General features: G+C 44.8%; 1 protein-coding gene across 4 annotated transcripts in view; it reads right to left on the bottom strand.

The window, feature by feature from the left end:
- LOC137542500 (chloride channel CLIC-like protein 1) overlaps positions 1-13,578 on the bottom strand; it is a 392,696-nt gene extending 379,118 nt beyond the window's left edge. For 3 of the 4 annotated variants that reach the window (XM_068264465.1, XM_068264468.1, XM_068264467.1), the window contains exon 1: positions 13,408-13,578. The gene's annotated coding sequence lies outside the window, so the exon portion shown is untranslated. Of the gene's footprint in view, positions 1-8,972; positions 9,033-13,407 lie in introns of those variants that run through there. The other variant, XM_068264466.1, reaches the window with a different exon arrangement.
- Between the last annotated feature and the right edge of the window lie 379 nt (positions 13,579-13,957).

The following is a 13,957-nucleotide window of genomic DNA, read 5'->3' as shown; positions in this document are numbered from 1 at the left end:
CCCCAAACACCCCCACCCCCGCATAAAGTGTATACATTACCTCTCTGCGGCCTCCACTTGCCCCCGTCCTCTGCATATACTCACGCCCCACTTTGTTTCCTAGTAGGGCATGTATGACATCACACACGTGCCCTTATTAGGAAACTATGCGGGGCGAGCGTGTATGGAGAGGGGAATGCACCCGGAGCAGCAGGATACAAGTGCAGTCCACGGACAGGTAATGTACACTTTACATGGGGCACTGGGAGGACATTCACATTAGGAGAGAAAGCGTCGGGGATTTAGTTGATAAATTGCACGGCCGATCCAGCAACATTTTGCAGCATGCGCAATCGGGAATATGACCAATTTTCCTCCCAAAATTGGTCGCAATGTTGGTCGGGCATGCACTTGGCAGCACAGATTTTCATCCAATTCGATTATAATAATCTAATTGGATGGTCAATTGGCCTCCAAGGTCACCTGGTGTATGGCCACCATAACGAGCAACAGATAGATAGCTTATGTCGATGGTTCCTGTGATTATAACAACCTCAGGTTCATCTAAAAGACAAAAGGAGACCAGGAGCCCAATGGTGCAGAATCGGGCAAGATTCAGGGAAGCAAATTGCGAAGGAGGGATATACTCACAAAGGTGGGTTACAAATCCTTGCAACCACCATCAGAGCAGGCGGGAAATTAACCGCCCCCGCTCGGTTTTCCAGGTGACAGGAACTGGGTGGTCGCACTCCGGAAGTTCTTTAGGACAAAAAAAAAAAAAAAAAAATCACCTCTAAAAAAGGTATGACAAGACATTTAAAACAGAGTCACAGAGAGGCACTCATGCTTGTAACACAGCCATAGCAGTTAAGGTAACTGTCTTTTTCACTGACCCGAGTAAGTGGGCAAGTACCCGCGAAACGCACTGTCAATTTTATGTGCTTGAATTAAAGACCTTTTTTTCAATAAACTGGTCCAAATTTTTCAAGAGAGGTAAGATCCCCTCTCTGTTTACAAGATTAATATCTTATTAGCCTATATTTTATGCATTGGGCGCCTCCACCTATTTTAAATAACAAGCAACAGGCACTGTGCTTCTACATACACCACCAGATGCCACTTGTTCATAATCCCTCCTCCCCTCTCCTCCGACTGTACAGGTTACTCCTCTGCATGTCTGTACAACACTCGTTCTGTGTACAGTCATGGAATGGGAGATGCAAATGATTCAGAGTTGATGCGGGACAATGCAACTGTACGTAGTTTTAAATGGACGATTTGATTCCTACTGAGATGGAATTCAGTCGGTCTATTTTCAAGATTAATAAAATTTGCATATGGAATTTGCATAATCTCACACCAAATTGGAATTATTTGTGTCACCCTGGCAACTGGTATAGCTTAAAGGACCACGAAGTGAAATAGTAAATCAAACTTCACTTACCTGGGCCTTCTTTCAGCCCATAGAAGTCTTCTGGGTCCCTCACTGCAGCTCTGGCGCTCCCCGCTGGCTGTCCATGAAGCTTGGCTTCCCATCGGCAGGTCAGCCCTTCTGCGCGTATGCCAACGTCACCCGCCACGTACTGAGCCTGCGCAGTGTACTACCCGTGTCCAGTATGCGCTTGATGACGTGGGTGCAGAAGGGCTGACCTGCCGATGGGTCGCCAAGCTTCATGGACATTTAGATTTGTATTGCAAAAAGGGTGCCCAAACAGGAATCAGACAAACATAATTTAGAAGTCTAACGACTTAATATAAATTAGGTTAGAAAACAGCCAAATTAAAATTCTGGATGCACCATGTCAGCGTTAATAGTAGGCATAGAACAGGGAATGAACTGACTCTTGGGTGCCTGCAAAAATATATTATTAATTTAATCAATTGAGTAGAAGAAATGATGATAACATGTATATATAAAAAAATATATATCAAAAATGCACAAGACAACAACAAACTTATGAGATAAAAATTGGACATAAATATCCCAGATAGCTCAATAGGAGGCTGCAGTCCTCCAACCCTAATCAATCCTTGTATTCCTATGATACTAGCGGGATGGTAATGTCATTGATGGATGAATATGCCTAATTGCACTAATTCTGAAGGTTAGTTCCAGATGATCATCACAATGCCTATATGAACCCAGAAAGATTTCAGTGGTCTGCAAAAGTCCATGGGCCCTAGACCTAGGTCTGGACCACTGCTTGACAGCCTTTTGTACAAAAGATGGTGCCCAGACCTCCGTTTGAGTATGCTGAAGAAATCACTATGCAGATTATATATAAAGAAGAAGTCCTGGACCCAATCGCAGTCCGAATTAAACGTCCACAGATCCGTGGAAATTGCATGTGTATAACTTCCGTGACACTTGCTTATTTATCAAACACAGAGGTAAAGCACAAGCAGAGATGATTGGCCATGCATTAAAGCACCAGTGCAACCAGTTCAGATGTTATCCAGCAATATAGCCATATCAGCAGGCACAGATGTTATCAGTTCTTAAGCAGCAAAGCAAGGCTAGCTGGGTTAGCATGAAGCAATTGGCCGTGAAAAGGTTTCAAGGCAGACGTTGTGACGTTGACAAACGACTTTTGCAGATTGAACTTAGGTGGATCTATGAATTAAATGCCACCAAGGGCAGAGGACTGAATGATGCAGTGCAATATGGAGCTTCCCTGCCATCATAGCAGGTTCAACTGTACTCTGACTTATCTCCTGTGGTCTGCCTTGCTTTATCCCTTTCCATTGGTGTGCTCCCCTCTGGGGTTCTCCTAGGCTCTCTTTTCTGCTGGGTTCTTCGCCCTCCCCTCCTTTCCCTCTCCCTCCCTTACTCATTCTTTTTCTTCTCCTTCTTCTTTTCCTTTTTTCTCTTCTTTTTTCTACACCACTTGCGCATGGGCTTTCTTTATTTAAATTAGAATATGTGAGTTTTGGGTCCACACATTTGTCAATGTGTACCCATTTACATTATTTTTTATATATGGTCCAGTCATCCAGCCTCTTTTTGATATAGAAATGGGTCTTACCTGATATTATCTGTGTATATACACATAGTTATTCATTATATATATATATATATATATATATATATATATATATATATATATATATCCTATTTAATTTTTTACACCTCTGTACGTATATTTGATCTGTCCATCTTGTGTATATAAATGTATAGTGTTGATTCTTGATATGGACGCCCTCTCCTCCTCCCCTTTGCTCGCCATCAGTGGGTCGCTGTATTTTTATTTGCGTCCCACTGTGGGACGCACGACATAACCACGTCCGCTTCTACGCGCTATGGTGCGCCGGACGGTGTATGACATCGTGCGCCATGGACCAGCTGCCTTTGCGGCTGACGAGGCGCGCCATGTGAGTCGGGGTGGGCGTGCCTCACAGATAAAAATGTCCGCAATAGTTTGTATGCGGACAGAGAGTTGCAAGGACGCTATCTTTGAAGAGGCCGTCATCGGTAACGGTGAAACATGTGGATGTACATGCGTCCACCTATGGACTTTATCCCAGAAGCCCTCCTGTAATTCAAGGATTTATCCATGCTGAATGGTAACTATGCACTGCATGCTATGCAGCTTATGAACTGCCTTGAAACCTATTCACGGCCAATTGCTTCATGCTAACCCAGCTAGCCTTGCTTTGCTGCTTAAGAACTGATAACATCTGTGCCTGCTGATATGGCTATATCGCTGGATAACATCTGAACTGGTTGCACTGGTGCTTTAATGCATGGCCAATCATCTCTGTTTGTGCTTTACCTCTGTTTGTGTTTGATAGGCAAGTGTCACGGAAGTTATACACATGCAATTTCCACGGATCTGTGGACGTTTATTGGGACTGCGATTGGGTCCAGGACTTCTTTGTATATAATCTGCATAGTGATTTCGTTAGCATACTCAAACGGAGGTCTGGGCTCTATCTTTAGTACAAAAGGCTGTCAAGCAGTGGTCCAGACCTAGGTCTAGGGCCCATGGACTTTTGCAGACCACTGAAATCTTTCTGGGTTCATATAGGCATTGTGATGATCATCTGGAACTAACCTTCAGAATTCGTGCAATTAGGCATATTCATCCATCAATGACATTACCATCCCGCTAGTATCATAGGAATACAAGGATTGATTAGGGTTGGAGGACTGCAGCCTCCTATTGAGCTATCTGGGATATTTATGTCCAATTTTTATCTCATAAGTTTGTTGTTGTCTTGTGCATTTTTGATATATTTTTTTTATATATACATGTTATCATCATTTCTTCTACTCAATTGATTAAATAAATGATATAGTTTTGCATGCACCCAAAAGTCAGTTCATTCCCTGTTCTATGCCTAAGCTTCATGGACAGCCAACGGGGAGCATCGGAACTGCAGCGAGGGACCCAGAAGACTTCTATGGGCTGGAAGAAGCCCCAGCTAAATAAAGATTGCTTTACAATTTCACCTCGGGTTCATTGTAAAAGTAAGTAAATATGGCAGCCTACAAATCATTCTCTCTTCAGTTGTCCTTTAACAAGGATCATTTTAATCAGAATGTACACACACGCTGTATACACACATGATTTTAATTTGATTGATGATCTCCCTGGTCCAAAAATCGATTAAATCTGATCACCAATCAAAATACTGTGACCGCTTGCCGTTTTCAGCGATTGCTGCCGATCCAGCAGCAATCCACTGACACGCCCACCTGTGCCGGACCAATAAGAAGAAAGGCCATAATATTTAGCTCAAAAGTGAGTGGACTAGGCGCAAGTCTAAGGCCTCATTCACACTTTATGCGGTTCTATCCGCTTTTTTTCAGCGCATCATGTTACAGATACAGAAGCGCACAGGTGTGAATTAGGCCTAAGTCGTTTTTCACTCAGTTGAATCAAACATGTAACTTAGCATATTGGATTGCTAGCCTATTCTCTTTGTATTTTCCTGCACAGGGTCTAGTGTGTGTGTGTGTGTGGGGGGGGGGGGGGATCCAGAAACCGGCCCCAGTGTGTAGATTACCGCACAACGCAGATAATACAGAACCCACATGTCTGGTTATCCCAAAATCTCCAACGCTATTCGAGCCAAAGACTCCAACAGCGGCGATGTGATCACTGCTGGTACTACACCTGGCTATCAGGAGGCTGACCCCAGGCACAGCCGCTACCAAGCGTTTGCGGTTTGAAAAACATTTCCATTCAGGCCTCTTTTCCACTGACTGTTGACCTGTGTGCTCAGCAAGCAGTTTCCAGGCTGCAGTGAGTAGTTACCAGGTGGCAGCAAGCAGTCGTTAGAGTTTGAAAGGCATTTTACTGCCTATTAACAGTCCGTGGAAAAGAGGCCCTACTTTTTGATGCTATTTTTCAAATCGTGGCGATTTAACCACAAGTCAATAAAAATGTGTTTTTCAAAAACGCAAACGCATCGCAAATTGCTTGGCAGTGTGTCTCAGCCCTAAGCAGATGTCCCTGGGGTCAGCCTCCAATAGCCAGGCGTAGAACCAGCTTTGTGATCTCAAGGTTTGCCCATAGTACACTGAGGATGCATACATATGCAATTTTGATTGGCCAATTTTACCTCTTCCATGTAGTATGAGAGCTAACCTACACAATGGCTTCTATTCAGAAAGCTGTGTGCGGCAAACAGAAATTCTACGGTAAATCAATGCTAGAGGAAACTCAATTCATAGAAAAAAAATGCAGAATTCTTCAGAGAGGTATGCCCTCGGTAAAAGGTCGATAAGTACGCAATAACCTGTCGATAAAATCCGCAATCCTTAATTCAAAGGGCTCCATTTTTTGTGAAGTCTGGCATGCGGCGAGCTATACCAACAGATATATACAGGTAAAAGCAGACGGTCATTTTCGCATAGATACTCACACTTTTTCCTTTATGAATTCCATTTTTTAACCAAACCAACACTTTATTGACCATTTACCACATTCACTAATTTTCTATGAATCACAAATTTATATTGCCAACTACCGAATGCGGTAAAGCTTTACGAATGATAGACTATATGGTGGTGGTAAAATTGGCCAGAGATTTACCAATAAAAATTGGATGTGTGTATACACCTTTAGACCTGGAACCCACTACAAACCACTAATCGCAATCACTAGCGTTTTGTATGCGATTTCATGAGCAGTTTCTGTCGATTTTGGTAGAGATTTTAAAAAGTGTAAGTGTTTTGCCAGCGATTGTGTAGTGATTAGCTTTTTTAATTTTGATTGGTCCTTTCAATTAAATTTTTGTGTGTACAGCGTACAATTATTTTGTGTTTTTTTGTGTGCAGTAATTTAAAAATGCTAGCAAAATCACTCTGTGTAGGTTTTGATGAGCGATTACGCCAGCGTTTATATACTTTACACTGCAGAAACGCTAATCGCTAAAAATGCTGCATGTCCTGCATTTGCGATTTTGGTAATCGCAATCGCTCCAGTGGAACTTGGCCCATCCATTAACATTACCCGAGCGTTTAGGGAAATCGCTAGAGTTTTAAATTGCTCCCTTAACGCTAAAAAAAAAAAAAAAAAAAAAAAAAAAAAAAAAAAACGCTCTAGTGCTTTCCAGCCGGGCCCGTTCACACCTGAGCGGGAATCGCACGGGAATCGCAGTGATTTGTCCGCGCTAATCGCGGGAAAATCACTCCCGTAGAACGCCGGCGGTAATCGCCGGCGTTCTGCGATTGTAAGTGTGAATGGGCCTCTTACCCACAGGACCACAGTCTTGTCAGACCATCGGGATTCTGCCTGCCGCCCACCAAGAGTCTCTCGGGTAACAAAAGGATGTAGCGGAACAGCCCAATACAGATTGCTACACAATGAGAAGGGCCCCAATGTAAAAAGTCTGTCTGCGTTATCATCAAACCTCCTCGAATAATCATGCAGCTCTGTATCATACAGCAGGAGGGACGTCAGTACAACAAGGGAAAAATGCATATGAAAAATCAATAATAGGGATCATTATTAATTGAGCGCCAACATATTCCATAGTGCTATACAACGTGTAAAACATACAATGGGAAGCACAGATACAGTGGCAGTTCAACATACAGTACAATCAGGACAACCAGTGACACAAGTACCGACACACACTGTACAATCAGGACAGCCTGTGACATAATCAAGTGGATGCAGGATTATGTAAACATATGCAGCTTGGAAATGAACCAATAGACTTCCACTTCAGCAGGATTCGATCAATTCATTCATGAAAAAATTTGCATAATCCTGCATCAACTTGGATTTCTTTGCATCTTGTTGGCCCTTCCTATTCGATCATAGAGGAATTCTGAACCCCGCCCCACAGAGTGACTCCACCCCCATGACTCACAGAAGCTGCACTCTACACAGCTGCCAATAATCAGGGCCACTAATTGATAATTAGTCACTGCTGAGTGAATGTGAGGCCAGCAGCTGATATCTCATACACAGACCTGAATACAGCAGTCAGGATTATGCTGGGGACACAAAGCACCAATAACGATACTAAAGCTAAGTACACACTTTCAATTATAATTGGCCAATCGCTGACCAATGTAACCACTGACCTGCAGTATGAGGGCCAGCAGACTGAATACTAAAGATGGGAACACACAAAATAAAAGTTTTTCAAAAATGAAAGATCAAATCTGCAGATAATCTTTGTATAAAAGTTCACAAAAGCAACAAAAGATTTATCTCTCAATCCTTCAAATCCATCCTGGTGGATTTGATCTGCAGATGAATGTCCATTAAACAAGGTGTGTATAAAATCTGCAAATATAGACTTGTTTGGTAAATTACTGAATTTCTGCCTCATGGGGGAAAGGTAAGAATACTGCACAAGGTATGTTACCACACTGCTTATTGTGAATAGAGCCCTATGAATGCATTTTGCATATACAGATCTTTTGCATGTGTGCAGCATCTTTAAGGTGGCCACTAACGGTCCAATTTCTAGCAAAAATAGTTTGAGTAATCAAATTCTGATCGGATTGGTTGTAAATAAATAATTTCTGTTGATGGGCACAATCGATTACAAACGATTATAAAAACAATCGTCCAACTGAATTTTCGTCTAACAAAAATTTGGATTTTCTTGTTGGTTGTGAGAGATGGGAAGCAAAGATTGGTTTGTTGGTGTAGTGAACGATTTCACTTCCGATCAGAATTTCTGATCGCTCAAACGATTTTTCACTAGAAATTGGATAGTTAGTGGCCACCTTTAGGACCCGCTCGCACTTGAGCGGGAATCACGCGATTCCCGCTCAAGGCAAACCGCTAGCGGTTTGTTAAACGCTACAACGTGTAACACATGGCAGTGTTCTCACTGCCGCGTTTGCGGTTAGCGTTAACCGCAAATGTGTTACATGCAGCAGTTTGCTGGCAATTCGCGATTAGCATGCATAGCACCGGTAATCGAGGTCGCTCCAAAACCACTGCAGTGTCCAGTGCTGGCGTTTTGCAGTTTTAGATGTGAACGGACCGTAATGCTGGGCATACATGGTTAGATTATCTGTATCGAGCCAGCAGGACCACTCTTCCGCGCGGATCGATCCCCGCGGGCACTTCCTTATCTGCCTTTCATTTCTACCATTGTCCGCCCGTGGGGATTGAACAGGTTGAATATTATCAATCGAGCCATCAACGGCTCGATTGATAATATAAAACGAACCATGTATGCCCAGCATTAGAAAAATCCGTCTTTCAAACCTCCCTGACAGACCTCTGTGACAGATAAATTCCTCAGTTTGCAAAGATGTTTATCTGAGGGGTGTACTCAGCTTAATAGAATAGACTGTGTAGGAATGGCTCTCATACTACATTGAGTGTGGTACCAATGGCCTTTGATCTTTCCTTTTCCAAAGACTTGTCTCATGTGTGTTACTAGTAGAAGGCTTCTGAATGGGGACACTCGAACAGCATTTGATCACTTTGCATGCAAGCTGTCAGTATTTGTATCTCTGCAGAGGGACACAATCACACATGTAGTATATAATATATATTACAAACACTCACTTTAGTACATGAAGCAGACAGTTAGGCGCGGTGTGACGATACTCTCGCCGCTCACGTTCCCTGTGTGGTCAGTTATGGCATCCCTATAACATTATTACACAGCTTATGAAGCCACACCCACATTCATGGCTGTCCTCTCATACGCTGCCAGTGGGGAGGTGTGGTGTCTGTGGGTGGAGCTAGCATCATATGGGGGTCATTATGGAGGGCAGAAGAGGAGATCAATGGATCTACAGCAACAGGTATGATTTATTTTTCTCTGTAAAGTGTACCTGAAATGGGGAAAAAAAGTATACATACCTGAGGCTTCTTCCAGCCTGATTGCTCCCTCACTGTCTTCTCGTGCAGCTGGATCCTCTGCTAGCTGGCCCGGTGATTCCTCCAGTCGGGGTGAGTTGGTGCATGTGCAGGCCAGCTGTTCTTACCCCTATTGCTGGGAACACCCTGTGATAGTGCTAATAAACAGGCGCATAACATTCCCAGTGATGGGCACCTATGTGTGGCTAGGCCACACATGAGCAATACGCCTGACAAGATTTAACAGACCGGATAGCGGAGGATTGAGGCGCCCCAGGAGGACAGTGAGGGAAAGAACAGCCTGAGGCCTGGACACCACTAGAGCATTTTTTTTTTTTTTGAGCATTTAGGGAGGGCTTTAAATCGCTAACGATTTCCCTAAATGCTCTGCCAATGTAAATGGATGGGACAGATTCTACTAGAGCAATAGCAATAAAGGAAATCACAATTGCAGTACATGAAGTATTTTGGGAGCGTTTTCATTCTAATGAATTGTATAGGAGCAGGGAAATCCCTCCCAAAATCACTTGCACAAATCACTAGCGATAGCATTTTGCGCTTTCTAGTAAGTTCCAGGCCTAAAGGGGGTTGGAGGAAGCTCTGGGTGTGTATAAATGGATCTAATGACCCCCTCATTACAAGTTTCCATGAACAAAAACTACAACTTTAGAAAAAAGACACTGAGGCAGGGAACACACTACATGCGTTTTTGCGTGTTTTGCCGCGAACGGCAAAACGCGCACGATTTTAAAGGCTATTGAAATGAATAGCCTAGCTCAGAAAACGCAGCGCCGCATGCGTTTGTGCGCGTTTGCGTACGCGTTTTTTCCGCGTTTTGTACCCGCAGTTTTCTGCTTTTTCCCGCACATTGCATGGCACTACATGCCATGTAATCGCATAAACGCGGAAACGCACGCGGAAAAACGCACGCGTTAGACGCGACCGCAAAACCCGACGGAAACCTGGGAAACGCAGGGGAAAACGGCCCTGCAAGTGTGTTCCCTGCCTGAAAATTTGCCTCAACTTTACATATCATTGACTATGCCTACCAATCACAAATGCAGCAGCTGCATTAACCACCCTGGCGTTCTATTAAGATCGCCAGGGCGGCTGCGGGAGGGGTTTTTTTTATAAAAAAAAATCTATTACATGCAGCCAACTGAAAGTTGGCTGCATGAAAGCCCACTAGAGGGCGCTCCTGACGCATATTTCTGATCGCCTCGCCACGATGAGCGGCCCTCCTTGTTTTGCTTTCCTCGTCGCCATGGCGACGAGCGGAGTGACGTCAGCCGACGTCCTGACATCAGCCGCCTCTGATCCAGCCCTTAGCGCTGGCCGGAACTGATTGGTCCGGCTGTGCAGGGCTCGGGCGGCTGGGGGGACCCTCTTTCGCCACTGCTCGCAGCGGCAATTAATTCGCACACGCGGCTGGCAAAGTGCCGGCTGCGTGTGCTCCTTTTTTATTTGAAGAAAATCGGCCCAGCAGGGCCTGAACGGCACCCTCCGGCGGTAATGGACGAGCTGAGCTCGTCCATACCGCTAAGGAGGTTTAGTGGAATGGGGGGCAGCTGAACAGATTGCGGTCAGGTAGGAAGGGGGAGCAAGTATTGGACAGGGAGAACCAGTGAGAGGCATAAGGAGGTTGACCTACTTATTTCCTGTTAAACAATACCAGTTGCCTGGCAGCCCTGCTGATCCTCTGCCTCTAATACTGTTAGCCATAGCCCATGAACAAGCATGCAGCAAATAAGGCGCTCTGACTGAAGTATGACAATTAACTGCATAGGACCACACGTCAGGGCAGAAAAGAGTTGAAAGGCATGTGTGCGTCTGTTTTTCTCAACATTTGGGCCCTTTTCCACCAGCTGCGTTCACCATCATGTTTTTTCAGCTCACCATGATTTGCCCATCACAAGCATGTGGTGAGTGGCAGGATAGTGTTGGTTGGTTGAGGGCACCACCTTTGATATGGGAGACTGGGGTTTGAATTCTAGCTAGGGTCAGTACCTATTCCGTATGGTGTTCTTGGGCAAGACTCCTAAAACTGCAAGGGTGGCCCCATGAGTGTGTCCTTAGTGGCTGCAGCCCTTGAGCACTTTGAGTCTGACAGGAGAAAAGCGCTATACAAATGTTAGGATTATTAAATTGGCGCACTCCCATCCTTCAGGTGTGTGTGATCCAACAAATGCCACAGAGCAGTGTTTCTCTGGCTAGGTGCACGCTTAGCAGAAACGCTGCATTTTTGCCGCTAATGGAAGTCTATGGGCTGCATATAAAAAACGTTTGTGTTTTGTATACGTGCATGTTTAAACGTTGGTTTTGTTGCATAATGTTCTGCATTGCGTTTTTTAAAAAATAAATTGTATTTCCGCTTCCTGTTTTCTTCCTAGTGATTTGCATAACACTCAATATAAAACGCATATGCGTTTTGTATTTGAAAACCACAAAACGCTAGAACAAACACACTAAAAACGCACACACAAAATGCATGACTGAAAACACCACCTTTCACGCTCTGTGTGCACCCAGCCTCAGGCTCCCTGCACACTGTATGCAATTCCAATTTTTCATCGTTTTTTACATGCAATTCTGATTTTTTTAATCGTTACTGCATGCTGTTTTTCTGTTAAAATTCAGGGAAAAATCGGAATCACAAATCAGATTTTCATTGTGCAGGGAGCCTTAAACCTGTCCTTGTGACCCCCTAGTGGTACATGGTTTGCAGGCAGCCTCCCCTATGCACAGGTGGGGTAATTAGTGTCAGCTGGGTGGATTCCGTGTAGCTGAGACACTAATTACCCCACCTGTGCTTAGGGGAGGCTGCCTGCAAACCATGTACCACTAGGGGAGTCATGTGGACTGGAATGATAACACTGCCATCAAGATCAGCAGGGCTGCTGGGAACCAGCAATAGGAATAAATATGGCAGCCTCCATATCCCTCTCACTTCAGCTGTCCTTCAAAGTAAAACTGAGATGTATTGAAAGAAGACATTCCTCCAACCCCCTTCATGATGATTGCTCCTCCGCTGCCTGCAGTCTCCGCTATGGGTCCCAGTAATTCAGTCAGTCAGGGCGTAGTGCACATGTGAGGCCCTGTCACCAGAAGCGTGCGCAACCGACCGTACCAACTGGCCGAATTACTGGGCGGCCTAGTGGAGGATCCAGGCAGCGGAGGATGGCAGCAAGGGGGCTGGAGGAAGCCCCAGGTATGTATAAATTTCTTCTTTTAATACATCTCAAGTACACTTAAAGTGGAGCTGAACTCTTGCACAGGACAGAAGGAAAACATAGAAAAATGCACCCTGTATGTATTTAGAGCCTGTTTATTTCCACCCCCTCCTCCCGATTTGTGTCCAATCAGAAGTGTAATTTGATATCTCACCTGTGTCAGCTGACTGCTATGGCAGAGATGGCAGAGAAGCTCATTTGAAAGTGCAGGATGTTAACAATTTGTCTACTTCCATGAAAGCAGGAAGTAGAAACACTGCAGATTTATTGTAGGATTTGTATTAGCTGTAACAAAATGTTTTTCTTTAAAGGTTCTTATGACGTTGCGTATCTTTTAGAACAGAGAGGAAGTTCTGAGTTCGGGTCTGCATTTGTCAGAAAGCAGGTAAAGCCATAACAGTGAAACAGCAGTAACAACCCTCAGGCTGACCCCCATGGAGGTCTCAGACAGGAAGCGAGGGGCCACGGATAGCAGTACAAACCTCAGGTTGACTCCATAGAGGTCTCACAGACAGGAAGTGAAGGGAGGGGCCACAGACAGCAGTCAAAACCTTCAGACTGACCTCATGGAGGACTCATACAGGAACAAAGGGGCCACAGAGAGCAGTCACAACCCTCAGGCTGACACCATGGAGGTCTCACAGACAGGAACAAAGGGGCCACAAACAGCAGTCACAACCCTCAGGCTGACCACATGGAGGTCTCACAGACAGGAAGTGAGGGGCCACAGACAGCAGTCACAACCTTCAGGCTCACCCTATGAAGGTCTTAGAAAGGAAGTGAGGGTCCACAGCCAGCAGTAAGCCCCTCCCACACAGAACACCTGTAGCTGCAGCATATGACCGACCTTGCCCGCCCAGCCTTTGGGAAACTACAAATCCCAGCCTGCATATCGGTCACTCACTTACCTCCTCCGTCTGACTTCAGGTTCAATTATACCGCTCTACGGATCCCGTCCTCGACCAAATCTCCCCCGCCGCCGCCAAGCAATGCTGTTCGTGTGACGCGCGGTGCTCTACTGTCATCTTGTGGCCGAATATGCTCATTACATCGCATCAGCGATCACCTCCAGATTACACTGTCTGCAATGGATTAAAATGAAAAATCCAGGTTTATCAACTCTCATAGGATTTATCAGCATAATTCTCAGCAATCCTCCCTTGTGATGTAATCCAGTCTGTAATCAGATGAGAGGATTACTGGTGGATTAGAGCTCTGCAGGCAATGAGATATCATTAGGCTTGGGCAGCACAGTTCTGTAATGGAACAGGGGGTACTTGTTATTTACAGGCCAGTGAGAACCACCAGTGTAATCCAGTGTCAAGTTTCCTTTATATCCACTCCTAGTGCTGTATGTGCATTGCTATTTCTGACTAGGATTCCAATGTTTATATAGTGCTTTTTTCCTGGCAGACTCAAAGCGCAATGGGTGCAGCCGCTAGGACGCACTCTGTAGGC

The sequence above is a fragment of the Hyperolius riggenbachi genome, chromosome 12 (genome assembly GCF_040937935.1).
Source record: "Hyperolius riggenbachi isolate aHypRig1 chromosome 12, aHypRig1.pri, whole genome shotgun sequence".
NCBI lineage: Eukaryota > Metazoa > Chordata > Amphibia > Anura > Hyperoliidae > Hyperolius > Hyperolius riggenbachi.
Note: the sequence above shows the minus strand (reverse complement) of the source record. Positions and strands in the feature narration are given on the sequence as shown.